This window comes from Poecilia latipinna, unplaced genomic scaffold (genome assembly GCF_001443285.1).
Source record: "Poecilia latipinna isolate Pla-1442-1.1 unplaced genomic scaffold, P_latipinna-1.0 Scaffold1294, whole genome shotgun sequence".
NCBI lineage: Eukaryota > Metazoa > Chordata > Actinopteri > Cyprinodontiformes > Poeciliidae > Poecilia > Poecilia latipinna.
The window spans coordinates 127988-142401 of NW_015113910.1; the positions used below are offsets into that span (position 1 = coordinate 127988).

General features: G+C 39.3%; 1 protein-coding gene and 1 long non-coding RNA gene across 5 annotated transcripts in view; one reads left to right on the plus strand and one right to left on the minus strand.

The window, feature by feature from the left end:
• Positions 1-14414, minus strand: part of iqsec3a (IQ motif and Sec7 domain ArfGEF 3a) — a 93338-nt gene that overhangs the window by 75579 nt on the left and 3345 nt on the right. The window contains exon 1 of one of the 4 annotated variants that reach the window (XM_015055081.1): positions 3123-3229. The exons of the other annotated variants lie outside the window; for them this stretch is intronic. The gene's annotated coding sequence lies outside the window, so the exon portion shown is untranslated. Of the gene's footprint in view, positions 1-3122; positions 3230-14414 lie in introns of those variants that run through there. 4 annotated transcript variants of the gene reach the window in all.
• Positions 4478-7857, plus strand: LOC106961376 (uncharacterized). Its single transcript, XR_001427761.1, has 3 exons — positions 4478-4762; positions 5922-6107; positions 6789-7857. It is a non-coding gene; the product is annotated as an uncharacterized LOC106961376 (long non-coding RNA).

Consider the following 14414-nt stretch of genomic DNA (forward strand, 5'->3'; position numbering starts at 1 on the left):
GCTTCCTACGCCTATGTGTATCGGAATTAAAAGAAAATAGCCTTGCTGCTCTGATATTTTAACATGGAACCATACTTTGCTTATGTAATATATTGGAGATAAGAGTTGGAAAAAACAGGTTCATGCATACAATTTATTTCTTTCCTAGACCCCAGTTCAAAATTCCAAGGTTATAGTATAAAATCCTGCTTTGCTGCATTGTACCTGCGACTGAGGAGGCTGAAGAAGAAAAATAAATACTTAAAAACAAAAATAACTGGAAAGGGCAGCAGTAAATGCACAAGAAACAAACATTTGGCGAAATCAATCCATTACTGACTTAAGGGTCAAAGACTTGGTTTTGAATATTGAAACTTACAACAAAGAAATAAAGATGTCTGCCTCGCTTTTCCATTGGTAGGGAAGGGCTACGTTCTTGGTAAATCTGTCATGTTGTCAATGTCTCTGGTGTCTAATGGCTGACATTTATGTAAAATTAAAATTCATTTATTTTCATTTTACATCTAGATGTAGATATAAAAACTTCCTCACACATGTTTTGGTAACATGGTCTATTTTTTGTCAGCCACTTTACTTTCAGTTCTACCGCATTGACCTCTTTTTTCTTCGTTTACGCTGCCTGAGTGTACGCAGGATTTTTTAATTGCATTTCCTTCTGCTTGTACTGCTTATTAAAATTACACACCTCTATTCTCAAGAGTCATGGGCTTACATTTTTGCATTTCAATTGCTATTTAATTGATAGAGTGGAAACGTACTCTCATATGTGCCTGCACTTATTTGATCAAAAGCAGCAATTTAACCAAGCTTGCATCCAGCCCTGCATTCATCCCTCAAAAACCTTTATGACTCACTAAATAAATATCTGTTTCCTTAGTTGCTCTTAATAAAAAACCCCAAACTGTGACGATCACACCCATAAAGCTTCAATATTATTTCACCAATTATTCCACTGAAGCCTGAAAAGCTCCTGGCTCTTTAATTTGTGTGTTGTCTCAGTCCTATATGGGTAGAGAGACTCTTAGGCCTGCTTAATCAACCACAATGTTTAATTAGAGGTTATTATTCACTGGTGCGGTGGGGTTAGGAAAACTTGAGAATAACAGACACATAGACGATGCTGAGATACAGACAAATCTTGCAATTATATGCACTTTGGTCAACCTTGAGGAAAACGGGTGACTCACTTTGTCGAATTTGGACGGGGAAAATTCTCCTCCCGGGGCAGTAATGTGGGCAAAAAGACAGAGTGAACACTTTTGATCTTTTAAAGCCCTTTTATTCATCGTAACTATCGTTCTCTGCTTTGATCTTTCTCTCTCCTCAACTTGCTTTGTTTAAATTGCCGTCTATCTGCTCCTATCACCTCCATCTTTCCACAAAAAAACGCTTGCAAGCCATTTATAACTGTTGCGGTTTATGGCCAGGCATGACCTTCAGTGGAGCAGCTGTTACAGAGCCAGAGCGAAAAAGAAAAAAAAAAAATGTCTCGGTTGTTACAAGTGTGGAAGAAACAGGTTGTTCAAACAGAAATTAGACTAAAAGCTGTGATGTTTAATATTATCTAAATTTGTCTATATCACATAGCGATAGCATGTTGACGATTTCTATTTACAGGACTGGGTTTTTTTATTAGTAATATAGTCAACCTTCATTTAAGCAGAAAGTCCCTTGAGAACTTCCTGGCCTAGAAGGCACATTGCTACAAGCTAAATCTTTCACATCAAAATACATAGAACAAAAGAAGTTAGAGTCAACATAAAAACATGTACAAAGCGTAGCTTTGAAAACAATTGCTAAGCTCTTCAGTTACAAAGCTCAACCGACTATTTTCTCAGTGGATTTGAATTAGAAAACCTGCGTAAGTAAAAACCCCTGACTTGAGGTTTTTATGCAAAGATGCACACTCGCACCCCAAAATGAGCATTCAGTTTTGGTCCATGCTATCACAGGGGATTAAAACTGAACTCGCATGATCTGCTTTCTGATTTTCAACATCCCTTTCCCATTTACCCCCACGGACCAAAACACTGCATCTAAGCTTTTATAAGCTCCGCCACACACTGCATCTGGTACACACTGAATATAGCACCCTACCCACTTAATGGCACTTCTGACAAAAATGTGTTACATTTGAAAAAAAAAAAAAAAAAAACTATCTCTAATAGCAGTGGCATTATCTCACACTAGAAATACCGCAGTTCTCCAACTGTAAATCTAAAGCTTGTCTCTCTCACTCCCTTAACAACCTCTTTGCCTTGCATTCAAACAAATGTTTTATACTTGGAAAAAATAGAGAGCAAAATTCTCATACAGAGATGTACTTGGGTTTGTTTCACACACAAACACTTTCTCTGACAGTAGCTTTATCGTGACTCATTTTTAAAAATGAATCATTTGCAACCAATTTATCTAATTGTCTATTTTTCTATTTGTTGTATTAGGTATATAGTTTTAGTAGGGGTGGGAATCTCTGATCTCTACCCGATACGATACATGTCTGGATTTGCAAGCTACGATCATCCGATATATTTAACATCCTCATCAACCAACGATTCAATTATATAGGATTTACGCCCTCATCAAGATGCCTCTCGATTTAAATGAACTTAGCTGAAAAATATATTTGTTTAAATATTTTTTATTAATAAAAATGAATGAAGCAATTCAAATTTTAATAATTTATTAATAATCATATAATCTTTGCGTGGGAAATGTTTGAGTGTTTTTTGGCATTGACTCCTGAAACATAATATAGCGTCGTGTTGTCAGTTGCTATGGCAACTGGTCTGCGTGCAGCCTAGCCGACACTGAGAGCGAGGGAAATTAAGAATACCAGTGGTTTTGAGTTATTCTTCTGCGTTATTTTCCCTTTGCTCTGGCCCACTGCACTGAATCAATAGTACCTACATCTCCAAGTTTCATTTAGTTCACGGAAATGTTCTACCGCGACAGCGCGGCTATGGGTAGCATAGTCTTTATGCCCTCCAGCGTTGTGCGCATGCGCAAAATTTCCAGACACACAAAAACCAGCAAGGGGTATACAGCATCAGTTATGGTTTTTGCACAGCGGATATTAATAGCCAAATATCCGCTAAAAAGGGATGAAATGCTAGTCTCACCATGCGTGGCGCTGAAGGAAGAAGAACGACGTGATCTGCCTCTGAAGACGATGAACTGATAGGGGTCTCCCACGCTGATTCCATTTCTCCGTTTCTCTTGCAAAAGCCATGTGTGTGGCGGTGAATATATTGGTTCCGCTTGCTCCGCCATGTTTGTTGTGGTAATTAAGCGCGCGCGCCAACCCGCACAGCTTCGTCCTCTTCCGGTCTACAGGAAGTGCTTGTTGGTCAACAATTTATTTATTTATTTATTTATTTATTTATTTATTTATTTATTTATTTATTTGCATTTGTACATTAATATCATATGTAACCGATACACTGAGGTAAAATCCGGTGTAATTAAAATGTTCCTTTATAAATCACAGATATTTAAAACTGTCTTAATCACGTGAATGTCCGTGGATCGATGAAAACCGGTTAATCTTCCCATCACCGGTATTAATGATGGCTTAAGCATGATAGTGGATTAGCTTAAAAACACATCCCTGATCTAAATCTCTTCTCAGGTATCCAATTCTTCAAAAAATGCATAGGTTTTCTTTATTGGAAGCCTGCCATTTCAACACTTTTTGTAAATTTGTTCAGTAAGCAAAATTCCCCTGCAAGCTTCATGTCAGCACAGACTTGGGCTGTACCAAGCGGCTTAGCCTGCCTTCTGTAAGTGAAACTCTGGAGAGCTGGAGATGGACCAAAGAGTGAGACCTGCTCTCCCAAGAGAAAGGCCAACAAAGGAGAGAAAAAAAAAACTTTCATGTTCATATTCAGACAAAGAAATATTGTTATATAACACTTCCATAACTGTATTTCTCTGTATACACCAGAGCAAACTATGGATTTAAAAACACCTCCCTCCAAACCTCAGCTTTCCCTGTGTCAAATACGGGGCTAAAATAGTCTTTTTCAGAGCTGTAAATCAGTGTTCTCACTTAACACTTTGGGTCAGACAGCAATAACGCTGGGTTTAGACAGATATAAAGGAAAATGAGGTTTCAATACACTGCATTTTTTTTTACCTCACAGTATTCTGTCTGGGAAGTGTCCACAAACGAGGATGCCAAATTTTTCAATTTCCAAAGATGAACATATTACGTTATTCTGCAGAATGGGATATTTATTTTATTTTGCCAGTAATTTATTATGCTAGCTAAACATTGAAATGATCTAATTTAAACTAGCTCTAATACATAATCTTTTTAACAAACCCTGCAAAGGCATCTGTACACTTACAGATGTCTTTGCATCTGTAAGTGTTAACATACAGTATGGTTTTGTGCTTTTCTGTTTTTAAGGTACATATTTATGTCATTTAAAAAAACAATATAATAATTCAATTACTTATATGTTACGCAAAATACCAGTTGTTGTTTTTTTCTGCACCCTTTATGTTTGGTTCTGTATTTGAAAAGTTCCTTATGACAACTAAAATCTTTACTGCCACTGACGCAGTTTGAAACATGCACTCACGTTTGTTTCAATGGGGTTTTTTTTTCTCTATAAAGACAAACCAAAAAAGAACAATGACAGCACTCAATGCTAAATATTTTCTCGCCACTTTTCTGCCTTCAGTGCCCCAGCATGCAGCGTCTATTTTATAGAGCTCCATCCACTAATAGGGTATTTACCGGCCAGAGTGCAAGGTCAGTGCTCGACAAGAGCCAAATTTCAGAGAAAGGAGACAAAAAAAACAAACAAACTTTGAAGCACAAAACAAAACACACTCCTAACTTTTCATTCTTTTCCATGCCTAATAGTTCTAAAACACACTTTTGTGGCACAAAAAGCACCTCGAAGACCATGTCCTTTTCAAATGAAAGCTCTATTAAGATAACTGTTTGATACTGTAACACCAGAGTATGACTACCTGATGTTGTAACTAGAAAAGGCTTTGTTTCCTTGATGAAAAGGACACCTTTTCAAAAAGGAATGTGTCAAATGGATGTGTGGCTGCAAAAGCCAACAATGCTGCTATGCAGGAAAAAATTACTAAGCCTCATACGTAAAGTGTAAAGGCCTCATATATCATCAGTTCTAAAAAATAATCTATGGGAAATGCCTTCTTCCCCAGGAATATTTGTCAGTAATGTTTCTATGATTATGTTTACAACAGTGGGACTTACAATTGTTTTCATTTGCCATAATTACAGCATAGGTTGTGACATTTGAATTATTCCTGGTAACAGTAAATCAAAGAAATCGGGGTGCTGAGCTCTGTGCACATCAAACTAAAAAGTCAGAACCGAAACAGAAATGGCCCATCCTCATTTCTCTTTTGGCAGTTAAAAGAGAAATTCATTAAAATGTCAAAAAGGGATCTGTTTCCATCAATCGCATCGACCACACGTCAGTCTTGATTAAGAACCCTTTATTTGAGTCATGTTTTAACAACAAGGAGTGGGACAGAACAGTTGTTCTCCTTCCAATCCTGGAAATAATAGTGAGAAATTATATGTTGATTTGCTGCATCTCCGTCACTCTGACTATTTGGCACCAACTCGTCGTCGGTGTGACGTCTCCCACAGAGGAGTGATAATGATTTATGATGAAGACGAGCCAACAACGACAGAAGACAGAGAAAGAAACATGAGTTTGCCTGTGACTTCCAGCTGGTGTCTACTACCAAACAGGCTCATGTTAAGCATAAACATCAAAGCTATATGCTTAAAAATGAAATCTTAAAATTTTATTTGAAGGTGAATGCACTAAACAAACTATGTAATCATATTTTAATTAACAGATCTTGCATGTGCAAATGAGTGTGTCTTTTTTTTTTCTTCCCCCTCTTCTTCTTCTTCTAAGCCAAAGTGCAATAAAGCATAGCTGAAGCTTTGCTGAGACTGCATGTGATCTGCTGAGAAGCCCAAGAAAGCCAATTGGACATGCAGTGCCTGCTCTGATCTGCTCTGCAGAGCCTTCCAGCCTTATGTCCACGACTTTGAACATTACTCAGGACCTTGAAGTTAACCACACCTGACATTTCCTCAGGTAAAGGCACGTCCGCTCAGAACCGTTTCAGTGTGCGTTTGCGATTGGGATTATACTCAAAGCCAAACTAAACATAAAGACGAAACGCCTCACCATACTATTCTGCAGTATTTATGTTTAGTGAAGTTAGTCTGACATTTAGCGGAAACTAATATATTCTTATGTGTGTTACTTAAATGTTTATACTCCAAGAACGTAACTGTAAAGCATAAGTTAAATAATGTTTTTTTTTTTTTTTTTTTTGTTTTTTTTCCCCCCACAAGATCAAAATGGTTGGTGGAGCAGAAAGTAGACTATAAAGACCACGAGCTAAGGTTCGCAAAACTGCTCGATAGGATAACGCTGGGCTCAATCCAATAAATAAATAAATAAATATAATGGGCCTCAAGAAGCAAACAAAACTGGTTTGGGGAGGCTTTCCTGTGCAGTTGGACCAATCTGTCCCAGCATAAATTAATCATCATTTGGCTGGAGCATTTTACCATGAACAACAAAAGTTGAGGGCTGCAGCTGAACCTCGGGAAGCCACAGAGCCAGCAGCACTTTTACGTCAAAAACTCTAAATGGCATTTGCAAGTATTAAGATCAAATTTAAGCCTGGTAGATTTTTTTGTTTTGTTTTGTTTTCATAAAGCGAGTTTTGAATGTCATATTGCTGATCGACAGATTGCTTATTAACAGAATCTTCCGCTCAACGTTGCAAGCAGATCAACGTTTGAAGATTCTCATCTTTAAAATTGCCAGATCACAAAGATTCGGACCTGTAAAGACGCTCAGCAAGCTCAAGCGGTAGACACACAGATTCGAGGGCTGAAAATCCTCGGCGTCAACGTGATGCCAAAACATTTTACAGTTTATACGGGCAAGGATGACTCACCATCTGTTCACGGTGACGCAGGCCAGATTTGCTGCCATTTGTACAAAACACAAGCATAATGTCTTCTTCTAAATCATGTTGTGACTTGCAAAAATAAAATTAAATTAATAACTTAGCACATATGGGTCAACTTTGCTGATGGATTGCTTGAATCAGCTGTAATGCTTTAAATCTCGAATCGGTTGTACGTTTGATCGGACTGTACGGAAGCTCAGTTCCCACAAAAAAAGAGAGATGTACAAATTGAAACAGCTCCGACAGGAGACCTAGCTCAAAGAGCCTAGCCCTATTTGAACACGCACATGCACCCGTGCATATATGCACATATGCAAGAATGCACAATTGTGCGCATGGCGCAAAACAGTGACAAATGCCTGTTGAGGGATTTTCACCGCTAAGCCCCCAGGAGGTGAAATCCCTTTGACAGATGGGAAGCTGTTTTTTCCATAACAGCGCATTGCTCCCTGTTTACAAGAACCTTCAGAGTGGAAGCTCACTGATTACCGACAGGAATGCAACAGCACAGTTCGTCCCCCAAGAGTTCCAGCTCTGTAAGGTAAAGGGCAAACAGTGGAGGAGCACACACAGATGAATCATAGTTTGATACACGCATCAGTAGTTCTGTGATGCACTTAGGAACTTTCAAGAAATTACAATAAAATGTCATGCACACCTAACAGTAGACAACTGAACACACCAAGAATATGATAAAACCGCATTGACTTGTTCGACACAAAGCCAATGGCAGCACCCACTGTACGTTGAGACAAGTAAGAACAATGCATGTCTCCGCCACTCGCTGGAGACTTCCAGTAACAACATAAAATGTTTCTGGACTTGCTACTTGTCACTTAAAAACAACAACAACAACAAAAAGCTGCCAGCGAAGCCTGAGAAATCGGTAAATGTCGCGACAAATTTGCAACAAGGGATCAGCCGCCGAAGGAGAGGAAACAAGTACCAGTCTGGAGACATTACAAAATAAGCGCATACTTGCAACGCAATTAGCTTTTGTGATTACATGTTTTGTTTTGTTTTTTTTTCTTTGTGATCGTTTGGAATCAAAATTATAATGAAATGAGAAGCTTGATTAATTGCGGAGTCCTGCACATGGCCAGTAAAATTTTGCTAAATGTCTTTTGGATCTTGATATGGCCGTTAGATAAACAAATAAAATAAAACAAATACAGAACCAAAAAGTGTCGCTCTGATTTGGGTTCCGGCAAACATTCGTCCCAGATAGTAAGCCATCTGTCCAGTTACTGAGAAAAACACATATTATTTCAATGTTAGTAGCACGGTTGTTTTTAGATAAACTTCCCCCCCCCCCTGTGTGTTAAGTTAGGTAATTAGCAATGAAACTACTTAGTTTAAGTTTCTTTAATCTTGTCTAATGCATTAAAAAAAACAAGCATGAAAAACATGCTGATGTTGCAGTTAAAACCCTTCTTTTCAAAGTTGATGTAAGATAATGAAATAGTAAATCTGAAAGAAAATGTGCAGCTCTATTGCAGTCCATTGGTTTCATTAGGTTTCCCAAAAGCATAATATTATATTTGATCTGCATGTGTTTGTGTCACTCTTCCCAACATGCTTGTCAGTCTTGGAGCCGTTGATTTCAGGTTCATTTCAGTATTTACTGTAACAAAGTGATTTTAGTATCTCTTAGTTTGTAAGCTTGAGCTGTGATGGTCCCTGGGTTGTACATGGACATCGTAAACCAGTCTCACACAATCTGAGGTGACAGTTTGGATCGGAGGATTGAAGCTGGGCACAGCTGGCTGCTTCAAAAGGACAAAGATCTCAACTATAAATCTCAACCATGTTGAAAATATGTCCTTGGCAGTGCCTGGAAACCAAACAATTTAAATAAACTCCTCTATTCATGCCAAAAAAATAGAGGTCAAACAAACTTCAGCCAGAGTTATGGCAGAAGTTTGTTGCGTTTGATTCAACTGCAGCTTGCTGAGTGTTTGTTTCTACGATATATTCACAACACTGCGCAAAATCCAGGAAAAAAAAAAGGCACATCCTGTCCTTATTGACGGTTCAAATGCATTGTCAAAATGCTAAAAAATGTATTTATCCACATGACGACTGAGTGTAAAATCTGTCACCAGAACTGCTGCAGGTCTCTTGCTGCATACAGAGAACGACCGACGGGAGCGCGCACGGCTCAACTCGAACTGATGTGGAGGGAAATGTCATTTTTATGACATTGTGTTTACAACGTGCATCACAAGATGCGATCCGATTGCGTCGCGCCGCACGAGTCGACGATGGCGTTCTCATTTGCAGCCACCACCGTGAAATATGCAGATTACATATGAATGACACGCCGTTCTGATTGCTCGTTAGGCCTTGCAGCTAATTTGCATGCGGATGAAACTGAAATAAGGGAAGAAATGAAATAAACTAACCTCCAGCCAGGAAGAAAGCAGCACGGCGTGCAGGCGATGGAACACGACCAGCAACGAAAAGATAAATATCCTGAGACTGTAAATGCCGCGTTTACGCGCAAAACGATGCCTCATTCTAATGACATGTGTCTGTTTATTTCTGTGGCAACAGTGTGGGAGCGCTGCTTCGAGAAACGTGAATGTTTAAAAACCCAATTTGGCACTTTTGATTGACTGCAAATTACAGCGGCGAGGGATTCAGGGAAGAGGCTGTTTGCAGTTTAGCCGTGAAGTAAGTAGGGCAACATTTGGGTCCCTCGGTCCCCCGGGGCTTCGCTGTGGAGTTATTCTGTCTTTCTGTAATCTGTCCAATTATTTGGCCTGTCTGTCATGCTGCTCCCTGTGAAGGTGCAACATTAACCCGCCCAAATATTAAACAATTGTTCCTCATGAGTTTTCGAAGCTTTCACTCACTCAGATTTATGCGGTAAGGTGTCCTCAAAATTCACGCAGCAAGCTAATTGAAATGCTCCGTCATGTATTTCCGACGTATTTCTACCAGATATCAAAGTAATTGCGCATTCTGTTTAATGTAATTAATATGATATAGATCATGTTGAGGTGCTGGGTTACCTGTACGAATGAAAACTCTCCAGAAGCAATACAAAAGAAATTATGTTCTCTTTTTTTTTAATTTTTTTTTTTTATTCGCAAGTAGTTTAATTCCCCTTCAGGGCCACCGTAAGCACAGCTAAATTAAATCCCAACCAGGCTTTGACAAAAAAAAAGAGAGAGAGAAAAACATCATACGAGCCAAAACTATTTCATATATCTCCCAAACACTTGAATTTCCAATGGCCTTTTAACACCCCAAGACAGAAATAAACACAAATAATCACGCGTGAACACACACAGTTGTATAACAGACACCTGGGACGATCTCTATTTGTCCCCCCCACTCTCCTCAGCCGGGCAGCTAATATTGCAGCACAGAGCCAGGAATCACCCGGCAGCTACATCCTCAGAGAAATGAAGCAATTTAAAAGTACTATCCACCAAATGCGATATTCATAATTTGGGCTGCGGCGGCGGCGGCCCAGTCATAACCGAGCACGCGTGGTTCCCATGTGGACGGGGAGGGAGGGGAGGACTGAGGAAAGAGCAAAGCCTTGCAGGACTAGAATGTCTGGGAGACCGTTTAGCCTTCGTCAATCCGTCTCCACCCATCTGCTTCCCACTGAATTCCTGCCACTGCAGTACAGAGATGAAAAGGAGGATTTCTGTTAGGCTCCAGAGACAAAAAAAAAAAAAAAGAAAGAAAGAAAAGTTACTGATAAAATGTACGTTTTCTCCCTTTGCAAAAAGGTGACATTGCGCCATGCAGATTATTTCCTACTTTTCTAAAGGTTTTACTTTTAAGATGTGTCTCTAAATACATCTATCATAAACGGAAGAAAACCGGATGCAATTTATGTTCCTTATTGTCGGAGAAAGAAGATGTTGAAGAGTCTTCCCTTTAAAACTAATCTAAGGTCATGTGTTTTATAATGATTTGAGGGCATAATTTGCTTGAAACATGATTAAAGCAACTATTGCGGCCTAACTCGGGCGTAAAATGACACTTTTGCGATGACCTAGCAGTAGAAATCACTGAACGTAATGAAAGGACCAAAATATAAGTTGGAAGATCATCTTTGATTGTTTTAGTTTTGAAAAGGCAAAATATTCCATTTTTGGTTAAAATCACTGCATTTCCAAAACTTGATATGGCATTGCACTCTAACAATATTCCTTTAATAATATGTTAATTTCTTTGTCTTGATCTTTTTAGCTATTTCTTGCGTTTTGTTCTCTGCGCTTATTGGTTGTGACTCTTATTTTAGCGTCGGTCATTTCCCCCTTGGCTTGGAGTTCCTTTTTTGGCGTTTTTTTTTTTTTTTGGTTCAGCTTCCTCTTTGTTCTCTTTTGTAATTAATAATTTTTCCCTCTGCTCCCTGCTCAGCACTTTCTCACAACTGTTCAGCATTCCTCTGATTAGACTCAGCTGCTTTCAATTGCCCTCCCAACTCCTCCTCAGATTTTAGCTTCCTATAGTTAACGTTTTTCATTGCTAGATCCTACGTTTGCACTTAATTCCATGTTCTATTCTCCTCGTGCCAAACCTGCAAGTTTTCCCCCTTCTTTTTTGTCTTTAAATCCTGATCACAACGCTGCTCCGGAGTTCCTGTCAGCACTTTGGTCCTGCTTCAGCACCCAGAATGACTTGCATTCTTTTGGACATGCAAACCCAGCTTCCCAATACCGTTCACAGTTTTTTGACACACTCATCTCCTTAAAGCATCTGAAGTTTTACATGGATAGTTCATCAAAGTTTAAACGAAATTGGCCTCTCTTTGACTCATTGTAATTCAGCTCGTCCTTCCAAGTTAAGCCAGTTCTTGAAATTGCTCTGTATTCTGGTTACTTCCTGATGTCACTTTGCCAGTTTATTGTTCACTTCTGTTGCTTCTCCCACCACTGCTGCCTCACACCTGACCTTTACTGATTGTCATTCCTGCGTCTGTTACATGTTATCTCCTCCCTTGGTACATATATATTCTGCCCGGCTTGCTTTGCACCTGATAATTTGATGTCCCGTGTCATTCTTTTGCCCCACTCTGCCACATTTTTCATGAATATTTATCATCCGGTCCTGCAGCAGCTAGTAGTAAAAGTTCACTAAGTTCGTCAGCTGTCTTCTTCCTACTTATGAGTCAGGTCCTTCTCTGCAGACCACGGACTGTGAACGTTTTGCTCAGACCTTAACCCTCGCAGGTGTTTGTCCTTGCCAAAGGAATGGACAAAATGACAGTATGTTACAGAACCCAATGTATTTTAAAGGGATTTCTATTTTATGGACTAGCACAAAGTAGAATATTGCAGCATTTCCTCAGGATTGTTCCTTTATTTAGATTTATATTCATTTAGATTTTTATTTCCTTTGAAATCCCAATAAAATATGTTGAAATGTGTTTGTAACGTAACAAATTGTGAAAGCAACAGGGACCCGAATACTTTTTAAGGCGTTTTATGCGCTGCTGAGCTATTGGTAGAAATGATCTTACTTCTGAATGCCTGCTGTTCATAGTAGCTCGCGATCTAAACTTCATCACTGATCTGAGAGGATCAAATGATTTTGCCTTTGCACCATTCAGGAGCTAGTCGCAGTAGTAGGTATTAAGATATGTATTTGCTGAACGTCCTCATCTACCTGCTGCTACTGCGCATTCTTTGAAGAAAGCAGGTGCGTGAAGCAAATGGCAGAGGAGTTGCCGCACATTCTGCTTTCCAAAAACAGGGTTTGGGGGGAGAGGAGGGAAGAGGGCACGTGGGGTGCAGAGGGAGTCACAACTAGTGTGGAGGAAAACAGGCTGGTTGCCAGCTGGCATGTGCCCCGTTAACAGTTTGCATGCATTTTTGTGAGAACAAGAGCTTGACATGTCAACGAGAGTGCGTAGGAGTTAGCAGCAGCAGCAGTAAGACACCCGGAGCTGCAAGGGAATGCTGGGATTTCCACCTCAGGCAACGGGATTGCTGCATATCAGACGCTCGCGTGCCTCCACCGCTTGTACAATTACTGTCACTCTCTCCTGAACACATGGCTCGGCTCTCACACGCCGAGTTTTACACTTGGCAGCTCTAAAGACGTACACAGAACAGGTCTAAGGGCTTCAGTCCAGAGACTGGTTAATTGGTAAAAACAAAAAAAACGGTAAGACATACTGATTCAGACCCCACAGCTGGTGCTTGTAGCACTTAGCTGATGAAGGAAAGGACAAAATGGAGGTGGAAAGGGCGACAGGTTTGCATAAAAAGGGTTAGGCATTGAGAGAGAAAAAGAACTCTGTCGCTGTAACGTGGAGGCAGATAATCAAAAGTCAAAATTGGAAAATTATGGAATAACGCACATAATTAGATGGGGATAAAGAAGAGAAGATGGGATTTGTGACAACTTGCTTCAGATAAACGGAGCCTTTTGAGAATCCTTATCAGACTGAATAACGCAATTGCAGCACTTCAAACGTCTCTTCCTTTTTTTCCGGAGGGGTGATTGGGGGGGGGGGGGGTTTTGCCTCATTCCAGTAAACAACTTTTCCACCGCAGCCACTGCTCAGAGCTGGAGGCAAGCCTTGATTTGCATTCTTCAAATTACGCCACTGCTGAAGATGATGAATGTGTGATGGGCATGAGCGAGCATTTAATTTTTCATTTGGAGCTCTGCAAATGGATGCTGTGCTTTTTTTTTTTTTTTTTTTTTAAATTAAATAAAAAATATGTAGTTGGTGTAGAAAAATGATGCTTAAATCCTTATGATGAAGTATAACTTTTGCTTATACCCGTATTCTGTTACTTAGTGTAATCTGACTTTGCCGTGTGGTGTTTTCAGCATAAAATGAAACTAGACAATCTTTTGCCTTTCAACAAAATGGGAGATAAGCCAGTTTCTCTTCATTTCCAGTTTTCAAATCTGTCTTTTTATCTGTCTATGGCCGACCAGAGTCAACATATGGAATATTTATTAAATATATAAGACAAGCTGTGGAATGTTTGACTACATGTGTAGTCAGACCTGCAGTCAATGCAAAGCACCAACTGCCTGCAACATTCACTTTGTGCAACGCAGCCGATGAAATTGTCAGTATGGCTTCGAAACAAAACGATGAACAGCAGTGGCAGTAAATGAATTGATGATATGTTAATTAATTTTATGATGTATCATACACTCTGTTCTAAACTAACTTGTTGAAAGATTTCATTATGTGCAACTAAATAGTGGAAATTCAGATTTGTTGACAATCACTTGAGGAGTTCCACAAGGTTCTATACTGGAGCCTAAGTTATTTATTTTGTACATCAGTGACACAAAGTAAAGTGAAAAAAAAAAATAAATAAATTAACTCACTTTGCTCATGATATAAAATTTTTTTTCGTAATCAAATTTTGATCAACTAATGGAAGAGAAAAAAATAACTAGATGCAAGAAAAAGTGGA